The 14,865-nt window shown below is 42.2% G+C and overlaps 1 long non-coding RNA gene across 1 annotated transcript; it reads left to right on the forward strand.

The window, feature by feature from the left end:
* Window positions 1-4,067: 4,067 nt before the first annotated feature.
* Window positions 4,068-11,703, forward strand: LOC130534352 (uncharacterized). Its single transcript, XR_008952876.1, has 4 exons — window positions 4,068-5,963; window positions 7,592-7,964; window positions 9,114-9,245; window positions 9,750-11,703. It is a non-coding gene; the product is annotated as an uncharacterized LOC130534352 (long non-coding RNA).
* Window positions 11,704-14,865: the final 3,162 nt, after the last annotated feature.

Genomic DNA, 14,865 nt, shown 5'->3' on the forward strand with positions numbered 1-14,865 from the left:
GGCCACCCTTCAGCAGCTGTTTGTGTCACCTAGTTCAGCATCCTCAAAGCTTTGCAGAGTGTGTAAAGGTGTGTGGTGAAGAGCGGCCGATGGTGTTAAAGAGTCTCCAGGCTGGTGCTTTAGCTCCATCCTCTCCTCCGGGCTCGATGCTGCGATCGCCTCCACTCAGCAGTGCTTCACACACATTTATTTTGCATCGTGTGTCACAACATGGAGAGTGGGAGTGCACCTCTTCTGTGTGTGAGTCTGGGCGACCCCCCAGCAGCAGTTTGACTCCTGCTGTGTTTTCAGTTGCTGTGGAGGTGTGCAGGGCCTTTTTTTTGGTGCCACTTCAAAATGGAGACCACAGCTCTCCTCCAGACAGCCTCCCACATCGCTCTCGGGTCTCTCTCGCTTTCCTCCCTCTTCTCATTTTATTCTTTCACTCTTCTCTTTCGAGACTTGGGCAAACGCTTCAGTCTGCTGCCTGTGAAACTTGACGTGAAACGAGAGGCTCGTTTGATCTGCGAGGCTTTAAAGGCGATTCAGACTTTTCAAATTCAAACCATGATCAATACGCTCCATTAAACACCGCAAAATGCCTGCTTCGAATTCAAATCAGAATCGAATCTGCTTCTTTATTTTCGTCCATCAGCATAAAGACCTGATATTTAAAGATAGACTCCAAACTGATTTTTTATCTGCTAAAGGCTGAAAGGAGAGGCTTATTTCCTGCATTTAAGATTGAGTAGAGGAAGAGGAGACGCGTCTGATCCTCTCGACTATCTGCGGCTCGTATCGGGCTTTAGCCTCCGTCTTTTCTGCTCTCTGACTCATTTTCGAAGTGACAGAGGAAAAGTGAATTTCACTTGTAGTTGACGTGACGCAGCCAGGCGGGTGACGTCGGCTTTGCCAGGGGTCGCTGGGGACAGCAGCCGGCGGCTCCCCGGCCCTCCGCCCCCCCGGCTCCCCGGCTCCCCGGGCCGCGGCTGCTTGCGCCACATAGCCGAATTCAGCCTCGGCAGTCCGGGCAAAAATTGTTCGGCATCGTTGCGATCTGACTTCTTCTTTGCAGCTTCAGTTGAAAGTAAAACAATCGTAGCCCGAAGCCGGTTCTTAGTCGGGCCCCCCGAAATTTCCCGCCAGCGTTTTCAGAGACAACAATTTCAAATCATGATGTCGTAGTTTCTGGGTTGTGTGTTTGCGCGTGTGTGTGTTTTTTGTGCCGTCGAAATATGACCTGTCACACACACACAAAGTTTGTTTGCTGCAGGTTTGGGTTTTTCTTAATAAATAAAGTCTGCAGCAGTTGTGAAACTGTGAATCAGACCGAGAATCTCTTTGATCGATGATCCTGCCGAGTGTGGGCGCAGAGCTCTAAAATGTCCTCAAATCTTCTTTCTTTTCTTCTTTTTGCACAATAAAAAAAAACAAAAATCTATATGAATGCTTCAGGTTACAAATGAAAACATTTGACATGTGGAATTGCTGTCGGCCATATTTATAACAGTTTAACCACACCGGTATTAAAATAAAGCTTCTCATAATTTTTTTTTTAGATTCGTTTTGAGCTGTGAATTATATAAATCATGTCAGTAATTTAAAATCTTACACTTGGGCATCGCAACAGTTTTATTATGATTATCATCATTATTATTTAATCGCAATTTCGAAGGTAAATGCTTTGGTTCCTTTTTTTATTTTATTGTTCGATTCGGTCCGGTCGTCTTTTTTTTACTTTTGTTTTTTTTCCTATAAATAAATGCATTCAAGTTAAAGTGAAACTATGATGCTGGAGTGATAATTATGAAGTATGAAGCATGTGGGAACATTTGACTTGAGCCCACTCAGTTTCGACTGGAAAAAAAAAAAATCTTTTAACCTTTCCAGTAGCAACAAACACATTTCAAACCAAAAGTTGAAAAGGAAAAAAGTGACAATCGCTGAAATTTTCATATCTATATTGTGAAACTAGAAAGAAATTGCTGCAGTACTTCAGAATCGTTTTAATAGTGTACAACACTATTTCGCATTTGCTATTTGTCATCTCTGTTTCTGTGATGTTGAACGATTTTTAAAATGAGTCATGCGCCTCCAAAGTTAGCAATAGTAATGTGGCTGAATGCAGCAGATGATATGACTGAACCGTGTCCAAATATTTCAATCAAATTGACATTAGTGGTAACATTAGCGGCGTTAATGAACTTGACATACTTTAAAAAAAAAATCAGATCTTAGTCACGGGTTCAGGCCACGGTGCTTCATGGTCCGTGGGTGGCATCAAACAGACTAATCAGCTCACAGACGTGTTGTGTTCGTGTGTGTGTGTGTGTGCGCGCGCGCGCGCATGCTCGACATCTTTGACGTATTGACCTGCCTGAAAAATATCCGTATTGTGTCTGGTCATGTGTGCATGTGCACCAGCTGTCTAAAGATGTTTTATTATACATATTACAATTCCTTTTTAACAGCTTATAGTTCTGCTGTGTGTGTGTGTGTGTGTTTGTGTGTGTGTGTGTGTGTGTGTGTGTGTGAGTAAGTGAGTGGTATTTGCACACTGTAGATTTTTTTCCCCAAGGCTGTAGCTCTTTAACTATGTTGGTTCAATAGCAACAACATGTCTCACCAATGTTTCACTGATGTTTCTGACTATGTGTTGACAGTAAATGACAAAATAGTGATGTGAAAAGTTTCCACCACATTTCTGAACATGAACTTATGTCTGTTTTAATACATTGTGCTTTGTGTACATTTATTTCTCTGTGTTGCTCGACTCTAAAAACAGAGGGACATTTTATGCACACAATATTTTCATATATTGATGTGTGTGTGTGAGTGATTTCAGTAATTGTCCATATAGATTTGCAGGTGTGTGCTCTCACAATCGGTATAATCTCACATGAAGACCATCATATTTTTATACAGGTGTGTGTTTATCTGTGTAGTTGATCTTTGCTGATTTCTAAGTATGTGTTTAAGTTGGGGTCTGTGTGTGTGTGTGTGTGTGTGTGTGTGTATGTGTGTGTGTGTGTGTGTGTGTGTGTGTGTGTGTGTGTGTGTGTTTGTTTGTTTGTTTTCAGTCTTGGTAGATTTAACTTTTCCCCCCCAGTTTTCAGTACAAACAACTGGTAATTCTTAAATACACTAAGTGCCTCTATTACATCCTCAAATTCATGTTGAAGATCAGAAATATATTTAATATGATTAATAAATAATGGTTAAATGTGGTATGTGTCACAGGTCATGACCTTGCAAACAGGATCATAGAATGTTTGGAATTAAATATGGTGAATTAGAATTATATAGTCCTCCTGTTTACTGAAATTAAAGGTCTCGTCTGTAAACTTTAATCTCTTGCGCCTTCGTGTGTGTGCTGCCTTAATAATCGTAAATCCTAAAACTGTTTTTCTTTTAGTTTTTTTCTGTCATATGTGTGAATGTGAATTTATTTGCATTTGCGTAGACTCATGAAAGAGCTTCTTCCCTCTTCTCGCCACTCATCATCCGTCTGCCTCCGCTGACATTTACGCATTCAAATCAGCGACTGTTTATTATTCTTTGAGGCACATGACAGGATTCTTGTTTTGTTTAAGACGGTCGTGTTGCTGTGCAGCAGCTGTTCGTTCAGTCGGGTGATGTTTCAGCCGCTCTGCCTCCACATGTTGGGAAAAGTCAAAGCTATAATTCTGTATAGGTGCGATCTTAATGGAAATGTAGCTCATGAACAAATTGTTTATTATTCCTTTTTAATTTGTCACTAAACATTTACACCACATTCTGTAGTCTTATGACGAGCTTTTACTTGAATGCACACTAATAATTAATAGAAAATTCAGCAGAATTCAGTTGCTCAGCTGCATTTTTAAAGGCAACAATAATGTTTATTATATTCTCAGCCGCTGGAATATCCTCATGAAACTCTGGTAAACACACTGGAGTAACTGGACATACTGGAAATGCATCTGACCTAACGGCATATTTTCCATATTTGTCACTGTGTTTCCCAGATTCTTGTCACGGGGGCACCTGCTGTAAACTGGTGAAGACTGTGACGTGCTGGAAGGAACCTGCCAGACCTGTAGGTCCGTATAGTCGCTCCTCTTTGTGTTAATTTGTACGCATGACCAACCACTTGAGTGTGATGCTGAACCACAGCATCACACCATCAGGGTGAGGCTGTACGTACAATAACAGAGATAAACGCACTGCCTCTGCAGTATTATTCCTGTAAACTGATGTCGTTACACAACCACAGATATCAGCTCATGCAAACTCAGCCTGGTTCATTATTTTACCCAGTAGTGTCTGTTGGACTTCCCAGAGCTGCAACACAGTGCCAGGAGGCCGTTACAGGAAGCCAGTGTGCACGTCCTGCATGAGTGATGTTGCAATGCATCTTTCCTGTGGATCCAGAGGCGAGAGTAGGATAATTATTCCGGCTGTGGTGAACCAAACTGTCGCCTGGGGCACATTAGCGAGCGGCTCTTCTGGAACAGTCACCTAGTGTTTGTGACATTGTCTGTGACTCGTGTAGGACTCAGGGCTCCGCTAGGCAGGTACTGAGAATTGAAACACATGGGCAGGATTTTCCCTGCACGCAGTCATTTCAGCAGCTCATTGATATTGAACCTCTCACTTCCTTTTTGAAGCTGCATTGTTTACCAGGCAGCGTGCTATTTTTACTGGAGGCTGCTCCGCTCAGCTCAGCTTACCGATGAAAAGGACACGTTGTCTTGAGCACATGTCTCAGCTGGGGCCTAACTTTTCAGTGCGTTTGCTCGGCTGTACGGTTGGCTCTGACAGTGATCTGTTTGAGCTACGCAGGTTATTCTTCAGCTAGAATGCTACTGGAATTCTAACTTCTTCACTTTTTTTTTTTACCAGGTTATACAGCGGTTTGTTACTGAGTGACGTGTGAGACACTTCCTGTGGGCGTCGTGTTTTGGGTAAAACAAAATCACCAGTTGGTGTTTAAAGACTCGCAGCAGAACATCATGAACTCATTCACACAGACAAAACTGACTCTATTAGAATGTCTGCACCTTCTCCTGCAGCACTGCATGCATGATGGCTGCTGTTAGACTGGCAGGACAATGTTACACAATCCATTTCCCTCCTGTCACCCCAAAACATGTGATCCTTTTCTGCAGTAAAAATGTCCTGTCTTCCATTGTCCTGATTCTACACAAAATGACAGTGACTATTATGAAATGTTGTGATCAATGGAGGAGATTCAGGAAATAATATGATAATATGAACTTTAAAAGCATGAGTGAAAACCTCTTCAAGAGTGGTGGAAACTGGCTCCATTCATACACTAACACTCCACAAATCTTTTATGACACATTTGGCTGCAACTTTCATTTAATCATGAAAGGAGCTGTAGTCATCCAGCATCTCTCAGTGGTTAACACCATTCGCGGAGACATTCTGGTATCACGGCGAGGAAAAAAGGTCTGACCAAATGTGGAAAACTGCGGGTTTTCTGCGGGAAGCAAAGAGAATGGCGGCTGAAGCGATGTTTGTCTTTCCAGTGGGAGTGCTGAGGTTTCACCACATACTAACTGGAAAATTCTCAGTAAATTAAACGTGTGTGTGATGACACACTACTTAGGCATTTGATGTTGATATAATCACAGGCAGTTCTAATGTTTGTCACCTGACTCTCACGCTGGCTAAAGGACAGAGCAGCTGGTGAAAAGTTGACTTTGATATCTGATAAAATGATGATTTTACCTTGGTTTTGCGGCGCTGACATACTGGCAGAACTGTGGTGTGGTTTCCAACGCAGACTCCGTGTCCATCTGGTAGGAAATGACACACGCCGGCACCGAGAGGGTTAAACCCACTCCCACTCTGAACTGGTGCTGGATTGGATGGAGATTTTTTTTGTCTTTTCAGAAGGTTTTCTTTGTTAGGATACAATGAAGAGTGATCACAGCTCTCCGGTCATGTTCCCTCGGTGAACTCGTAGGTCCGAACAGGTTGGTTCTGTGTCTGACCTGTCTGGTTTATGTGCCGCAGACCTGCTGCGGTTTATGAGGGAGTGTAACCACACTGCAGCAGCTTGTTAACACCAAACCCAAACCTTTTGCCACACACTGCTTCTCTCCTTCCTCTCCTGGATCTAATGTCCTCCCTTCCTCCCTCCTGTCCTCCCTCCCGTCTTTTCCTCCCTTTGCAGGGCTCCGAGTGCAGCCGCAGCAGCTCAGATTAATAAGCTTAAGAAGAAATATCCTTGGTCTTACCCGAAGTGGGAACTCCAGGGATTTCTCCATGAAAGAGTTGTGTTATCCTTGACATGCGGCTGCCTGTAGCCCAGATGTTGATATTGAAGCTGTAATCGTAACTGTAATTTTGGAACTTGGTGTAAATATTCTGTTGAGTTTGGACCTAGGGCGGATGGTCATCCTCGCAGTCTTTGTGTAAATCACGCTGCATGTACAATGTGGATTATTAAAAGAGAAAGTGTTGTTGCATTAGAAACAGTGATAGTGACGCTGAGATGGGTGGATTTACAGGAGGATTAACAGGATAAAGATTCATGGCAGTAGTCTGTTGTCTTCACCTTTGAGCTCCAGACCATCCATATGGCTGGCGTTAAGTCCTCTTCTTCCTGTCCCGTTCCATCATTGGGGGAAAACATCTACTCCTACATCATAATGGGTCAATGTTGTCCTGCACCTGTATTTATCCGAGGAGGACAACGATGACGCTGTTTGATGTACGAGTAGATGTACAGCTCACAGCCTTAAACTGAGAACATGAACACAAACTGTGATTCAGGGGTCACGACACGAGTCTGTGCTCATGCTCTCAGTTTAAGGCTGTAAGAGGAGGTTTCTCCTCTTCCCCCTTTCATTCTTCCACTGACTATTTTTCGTCATCAGTGTGTCACGGCTGATCGATTAAAGGCAGAAGGATTTTGGTGCACGCCAGTCTGTCTTTGTCAAGATTTTATCACATCCTGCTGCAGCCGTTTCCATAAAATCAGAGTTTAAAGCTGCTGATGGCAGCTCCACTTCATCAGGCCGTGAAGATGAATCAGCCAGTCATCCATCAGACTGCTCTGAGCTGTCCCGTTAGTCAATGATTCATCCCGGTTCCACGCCGTCGTCTGAGCAGTTCCTTTCTCGCCCGCTCACTTTAGGTCCTCAGTACTGCATCAGCTGCTGCTGCTTGTTTCCCTTTTGTTTCATTTATCAACGTTGGGCTTCTGGCTATTTTTCACGGCTTCGTGTCTCGTCTGAAACAAAGTGGTTCTCTGCTAAAAAGGGCTGATCCATCTCCTCTGCTCTTAGGGTGATGAAGAAGAACGTTCCCTGAGCCGAGTGTTCGGCCGCAGGGTTATAAATGCGACAGACTCGTTTATCTTCCTTTACGGTTGTCAAACTACAGCCACTCTCACTTAATTAAAAAAAAAGATTTATTAATAGAAACAATTTAATTTAGCTTGTTTTTTTAAATCTTTTTTATATCATGACACTGCTTGTTTGTTTTTTTTTTGCTAGTGCAACTACAAGTTCTGCTTCTGCCACAGTCGCTGCTCGGACTCAGTTCCCTCATTGTTCTCCTTCCTGACAGTTGTCTCTCCTGTTCTGTCGTCTTTCAGATGAAGCTGAGTCATTCTGAGATCATGAAAATGCCAGCAGGGATCGGCACACCAGCAGAGAGAGGAGAGAGAATTCCAGAAGGAGAAAAAAACCTTATGTAAATGACCTTAGGGATGGGTTCAACACAATGACGAGGCTGCAGCGTGTCGGCACTGAGCTAGCTTTTTATGGCCCTGCTACGTGCAGCCTCTATCTAAACCCTGTAGAGGGTGATACCAAACCTTTAGGTGCTTTCCAGGCTGTTTTTTTGGCCTTTGGGCTGGGTTGAAGCAAAATCTCCACGCCCGAGTCACGCTGGTGCTGTCGAAATGCCAGCTGGTGGTGCAACAGTCACATAATCTGAGGTCGGAATCAACCTCCAGCACTTCTGAGGTGTGTATGAAGTCTCAAGTCATTTTTTTTAGATAAAGCCATGCGGGGCTAACAAAACACATCTTATAATCACAAGCAAATGCATCGCTCCATAATAACCTTTGAATTTGGTAAGTTAAATTTGATGTGAAGTTTATCAAGGTTTTGTTTTCATTTGTTATAAAAGTTTTATCTAAACATGAGAGTGAGGGCCTGGAGGAACCTTTCTCAACTTTCTCCCCTCTAAGAAACACTTTCTTTCCCCTGAGATAAGCAAGAGCGAGAGCCGATTTTCAGCCTTTGGAGAGCGGAAGACATTAAAAAGGATTTATTTATCTCAGTTCTCAGCATGTTCCTCAAATACTGCGAGATGACAACAGGCAGAAAGCACCACGGAGATGTATTTCTGTGTTGGTCAATTGTTTTTATGAGGTAAACACATTGTTAAATCCAAGTCGCATGACTTTTGTTGCCTCATGAAGGTTGCAGGTGATATCATCCATCAACTGAGAGCAATATTGACAAAAGAAGCATCATCAGAACCATACGATCATTAATAATTACGACCAAATTTCACCATCAGAAAAAGAAATTAAATATGAAAATATTTCACATATACTGCTGACATTTTTTTAACCAAGCTGAGTCTCGATAGGAATAAATCCTGTCAGTATCTCTCTGAAGACTAACTGGTTGCATTTGCATATGAGACATTCTGTAGTCCAAAAACACATCTCACATTTGTTACTGTCAAACATCATGGACATCCCAACAGTGTTTACTTTCATTTCTAAAACCGGTATTTATTCTCGGATTTTCACTATTGATGCAGTTTTGCTGCTCTCTTGTCATATTTTAGACATTATCTTACATTTCAAAAGTATCTGAGTTTTACGCAATACGATAGTTTTCTCACCTTGCTATGAAAATGTGGAAGTGCAAATGGGGATGTGTTAGTTTTCACCACACACCAGCATCACCAGTTGATAAGCCTGAAAATGCTGCCTGTTGAAAAGTGATGAGCGATCAGAAATCAGATGTGATCACGTCAATAAAAGCGTTGAGAGCTCAGAACTTTGGTCGGCTCGGGAGGGGGGACAAACCAAGAATTAACCAAGAGCTGTGAACCACAGAGCCGTCGGGGGAACAAATGTTCTGTCTTGTGTTCAGGGTGTGTGAAGACGAGCCGCACGCAGAGGAAGAGGAAGCAGATTTCAGAAGGGGGAGATGTGCAGATCTGTGATGTCCAAAGGCTGAACCATGACCACTTTGGAATGTCAAAGTTCTGCGTCACATTTGAAGGTTTGTGTCAAATCCATTTAAGTTTGAAGTCTGCAATTTAAAAATGTATATCCACGTCCGGATTATCCTCATTTAGCCTTAGAAAAATGATAATAAAACCCAATTTCTGTTGCCAAATATACTATTGTAAAATGGATGAAAGTACATAAAATCAAGATTTTAACTAATCCCTTAATCACCCACAAATGACCTTTATACATTGTCAGCTGTTACCATGCTAATGTTAGCATATTGATGCCACAATGTTTGAACTGGGGTAAGAAACAGGAGGCCACGACCTCTTTTTGTCCTCCATCATCAAGACTTTTCTGCTCATCGGATGATGAGATGATTCTTGATGTTTGCACCTTGAATCATGTCAATTGAAACTGATTTGGTTCGAGGGCACCATTCTGCTTCCACTAATCATTTACTGCCAAGACTGAGGAGACTGAGGTTAGCGTCAGTATAATTGAGTTGCAAACCTCCTCAAATGCTTCCTTCCCCCTCTTTTTTCATCTCCAGGGTCACTGTTTTTACCTGAATCCAGGCCGGATTCAGAAGATGCAGGTGAGGCTCCGGCTCCAGCTCACAATCAATGACGTGACCCCCGTCCCTGCCAAAGTAAAACCTGCATTCACAATTTGTGTTTACAATCAAATATTGAAGACCTTTTCTGTTGTTATTGACTCTATATGTTCTAACAATGTCAATAAAATATACTGTATTTTACACATGTGTGCATGTGTGTGTGAGGTTCCTTCCAGTAGGCAGGTCTGGTTTGTGATGCAGCAAAACGACACACAAAGTCATGCGTTTTTTTTTTTAAATGTAGAAGCAATCGTGAACAAATGTGAACGAGACGATTTTACTCTTGCAGGGAAAGAGAGGATGAACCTGTGATGCAGTTATTATTTATGCTGACTGGGAATATGCCCAGGCATGTCTCTCAGCAACACACACACACACACACACCCATGCACACACAGGCACTGTGTTAACCGCTGGGTTTTATAGTCCAGATAAGACGGTCTTGTGTGCGTGTCTGTGGCACTATGGACTCAGATTTCTGGTAAATAATTCAAACTCAACAGTTCCCCAGTTAAAGCCGCATAAATCATCATTTTTACTTTTCATGGTTTATTTCGCTCATTAGGTTTGTACTCAGATGTCCTCCTCTGAGGTTTTGTACCGTTCTAATGTTATTAAACTGAAGCTGGAACCTTCGACTGCAGAACTACATCTGTCGAAATGTTGTCAGCGGCGTTTTGTAAGATTTTTAAAAGCAGACTGTGGTCATCGCAATAACAGACGGTAATTAGGTCAAAGTCCAGGATGGATGATTACCCATGAATCCGAAGTGATCAAGTAAAGAAAAAGGAAGTACCAAAGGAAAAAAGAGAAATAAGACAGAGGTGGAACATGTTTGTGTTTCCTTTTTGTGAAAAATAACTTCACGTGTAGACACGGGCGTGATCATTTCTTTCTGGGATCAGTTATGTCAGTGATGATGTCATCATGTCCCAGGAAGAATAAGATCTCAGAAGTGGTAAAAGAAATCCTCACTCGTCCTTTTTTCTGTTTGGGATCAGCTTTGCTGTTTTTCAGTAAAAAAAAAAAATTCAGTAAAATTTGTCAAATTACGAACTTCTTCACTGTTGTTGATGAGGTCATTGCACAATGTGCTGGAGGAGGAAAAAACCCACAACTTTGGAGTTCATTGGAGCTCCTGAACGCAGTAACTCTCTTAACAAGTAATGGGGTTGCTTGTCAAAAAGTAAGCTGCTATTGAATATCTTCCCAAAATATATATATTCTTTTATTCGATGCGTCCTTCCTGTCTAAATTCATACTTTTCTGTCAAAGTGGAGCTAGAGATGGTCCGGGTTAGCCTTAATTATCCTTAGTTATAAAACAGTTACCTTGAGATTTTTGTTGACTATAAATGTTTTTTCTGGAAGCTGAAGAGCCATTCAGAATCTCATCCCCCACATATCCACCCACAGGCTTCATTCTTCCTCCTTTTTTGGCTGTCTGCTGCTGTCCATGATTAAAATCGGCATGTGGCTGTTTCAGGGTGCAGTGAGCGTTGAGGGTTGAGGTTTGAGTCCTTACAGTTTGCCGATAATGTTCTGGTCATCTAAATCAACCTAATAGGTGTTCATGAGTGTTTCATTGTGTAAGCTAACAGGCTAGCGGCTGCTCTGTGCACCTGCACATTTTTTAGGAAGTGACTTCTTTAAACTTCATACACTATTTATTTATTTTGCATATATACTGACCCAAACTACCTGTAACGTACAATACTGGACTGTTGATTCTGCAGCTGTTGGCTCAACATTCACATTCCTGACTTCCACTTTGGTCGTGTTTCCCTCGTTTAAAAAGTCACCTTTGATCTAGAATGCCACACAGAAACATGCAATTGTATTGTGTTCTAAAGCATAAAACTGGATGAATAAATGAGCATTATTTCTGATGATGTCTAACTATTGATTATTAAACTTTAAAGCCAAGTAACTTAGGAGGAGATGGGCATGGAGATTGAAGGTTGAGCTTTGTTGTGGTCCAGTTTTTGACCTGAATTTTTTTTTTATCAATAAGTTTCTTTATCAGATTTTAGCAAACGCAACAGTGCCGTTGTTGAAATATGCCGCTCTGGAAGAGCCAGATGGGGATATGCTGATTTGTGTGTTAAAAAATAAAATAAAATGACAACCCAGAAAACAATTAAAATGAACCCAGAGATCCACCCAAGTCACGACTTTCCACCACTGGCTCAAGTGGGGACATCCTCAGTTCTGGGCCTCTCGGTCTCATTTCCTCCCCTCCAGACCACCTATGTTGTCTCCTCTAGACTGCCTTTTCTCAATATTTCTATTTCTAATATTTAATTTAGATCTCTTTTTTTCTAAGATTATATCATTTCCCCCCAGTTCCCAAAATGGTTAAAGCTCAGGGTCACTAATACACAAAGGGGAGAACAAAACTTCCACCAAAAATTAGACATTAATTAAACCTCAATAGCTGAACTGTGTCAGTGTTGACACTAAAAGATTTAGTGGCACCATGGCAACACCATGAAGAGGGACGAGCTGCTGCCTGATTAAATCAGAACCACTTCAGGCCAGAACAAGAATCTGCTAGCAATATGCAGTCATGAGCACTAATTTGTCTGTTTAGAAATCACTTTTCCCTCATTCTGATTCGTTTCTGACCCAACCCTGCTGTAGTGGACCTCTCCCTCTCCCCCTCCTTCTCTCCCCGTCTTGTGGGAAAGAGGCCGGTGGTCTTTAGGCTGTGGAAAATCTTTTTGGTGGTGTTTTTTTTTAATGAGGGCGTATCCACGAGATCCATCTGCGATGCCTAGTTTAGGTCAGATAGTCCAAAGACTTGTTGCGTTTAGGTACTAAGTTAAGAATTTCACATAAGCCTGAAAAAAAGAAATGTTAGGTTATTATATATCCATTCAATATCATTCCTGCTCACAGCAGAAAGCAGCGTGGGTGGGAATAAAGCCATAAAAGAGGCGTAAAACTGACTAAAGAGAAGACCACAACAACAGAGAACAAAGAACAACGTTAGCAGTCACAAAATGGCGTCTGAGCTGGTGTTCTCTGGAAGACTTCAATCAACCTTCCTTTGTGACCAAATACAGATTCAAGATTCCCACAACTCAACCCCATTTCCTGCTAAGTACCTTCTTCCCAGAATCCCTCTCTGGATTTTGGGGAATTCTTTTTTTTTTTTTTTTAAATCTTAACAACAGCTCATTCATGGTTTTCCATGACACGTGTACATACAGAAAGCGAAACTAAGACCGTCTCCATAAAGAAGAAGTCATTCTTTGTAAAGTAACGCATTCACAGAGAGACGTATTCCACCCGAAAGACTCACCACCACTCTGGTACCTTCAGACTCGAGACTGATATGAGTGGATGAAAGGAAGCCGAGAGGGAGTGAGCGTCAGAGGAAACACCCGAGTACAACATTATTTCTGGAGCCTTAGTCACAAGAAAAACCTGTTTTTTTGTTTTAAAAAAAAAGAAAAAAAAAAGGCGTAATCCAAACTCACCACATGACAGCTGCTGGAATCAACATTTTTATCATCTCAATTAATGACTCAGAAGGACTTTTATGAGTTAACAAAGCTCATGTTTACAGATCTGAGAGTAAGAAGATTAGAAATGGCAAAGAAGAAAAGAATTCTCCTCACATTAATGCGACCACACACTTTTGTTTGCTGCGTTTGTTTCAGCGACACGTATGTTCCATCACCTGCCGGGAGGCTCTCAGATGTGGTCGACCTGACTGCAAGACGACTCGGCATCCACATCAAAACACCGCCGGGTGACACCCCCGAGCATACGAGAACAGCTGAGCGTCAGGTGAAGGGCCTCTTCTTGGTATTTTACGCTCTCTGCAAAGACGGACGTGTGCATCCTCACATCACCGCGGCAAAAAGGCCACCGCCCGTTTTCCCCCCAGCTTCTAGTGACGTGGCTCTTCCTGACAGTGATCAGGTGACCCCGTCCCCCGGCTACACCCATAGGGCCTGACCTGGTGTTTATGCCCCAGAGAACCAGATTTTTTTTTAAAAAAAAAGACTGTTTTATCTATAAACATCAGTGATTGGCCCTTTTTCACCCCTGTTGCTGATTTCTAGAGTTTTCTTACAGCAGCCAAAGGTGGATTTAACGAAATTTGTGTTTTCAACACGACAAAATCTCAGAATCTTTAAAATAAGCAGATATGATTGTCCATCGCCCTCTTTATGTGGACAGTTCAGTGGTCAATCTTTTCTCCTCCCGGCCGGTTCTGCCGAAGAGCTTTGGAGAGACTCCACAGATTTGTCACTGTCCGACTTTCATGTGAAAACATCTGTTTATGCAGAAACCGACTGTTGTTGTATACGGTCATATTTACATGAAGCTCGAGGTTTAGTCATAAGGTGAATTCTGATGTATCAACTTACTTCGTGGCAAACACCACTTCCTCATTCAGGCTGCCTCGGTTTAACTTTCTGGGAAATCAAGACACCGAAGAGGCCACGGTGAACATTAATAACCAGATCAGAAAGAACGTAAACAGCAAAATGAAAAAAGATGTTGTGCTTAAACGTATTTGACCTGATTTAAGGACAGTGACAACGGGTCTGAAATATTTCTGCCTAAAAAATCCTGACGCTTAGGTAACGTGGCTCTTAAATGTAGGCCAGGACCAGGTCAATCTCAGACATTGGGGAGATGCTTGGGGGATCTTCTGATCCTTCGCACTGTAACAAGCTGCCAGTCGGTGTGAATTGTCTCCGGAAGTCAGCTTTCCTCACATTTCTCTACAGATAATGTTTTTAATTAAGACCCTTCTGCTTCAAGAATGCATGTGGCCCAGGCCGGCAGGAAAGCCCCATCAGAGGAGCAGTAAACTGGTTTCCCAGGCAGAGGAGAGACCCTGAATAGCTACCATGGAAATGGAAAACAGATGGATTGTTCGCAACTTTTTACAGTTTGTTGATTTAGTTTTACTTTGATTTTAGAGAACAGTGAGGAAAAATAGCAAATCGGAGTCACTCAGAAATGAGGAGAAACTTTGATTTCTTTGTTTCATGAAAGTGAAGTTAAAATATCACTTAGTGACTGTA

This window comes from Takifugu flavidus, chromosome 11, assembly GCF_003711565.1.
Source record: "Takifugu flavidus isolate HTHZ2018 chromosome 11, ASM371156v2, whole genome shotgun sequence".
Classification (NCBI taxonomy): domain Eukaryota; kingdom Metazoa; phylum Chordata; class Actinopteri; order Tetraodontiformes; family Tetraodontidae; genus Takifugu; species Takifugu flavidus.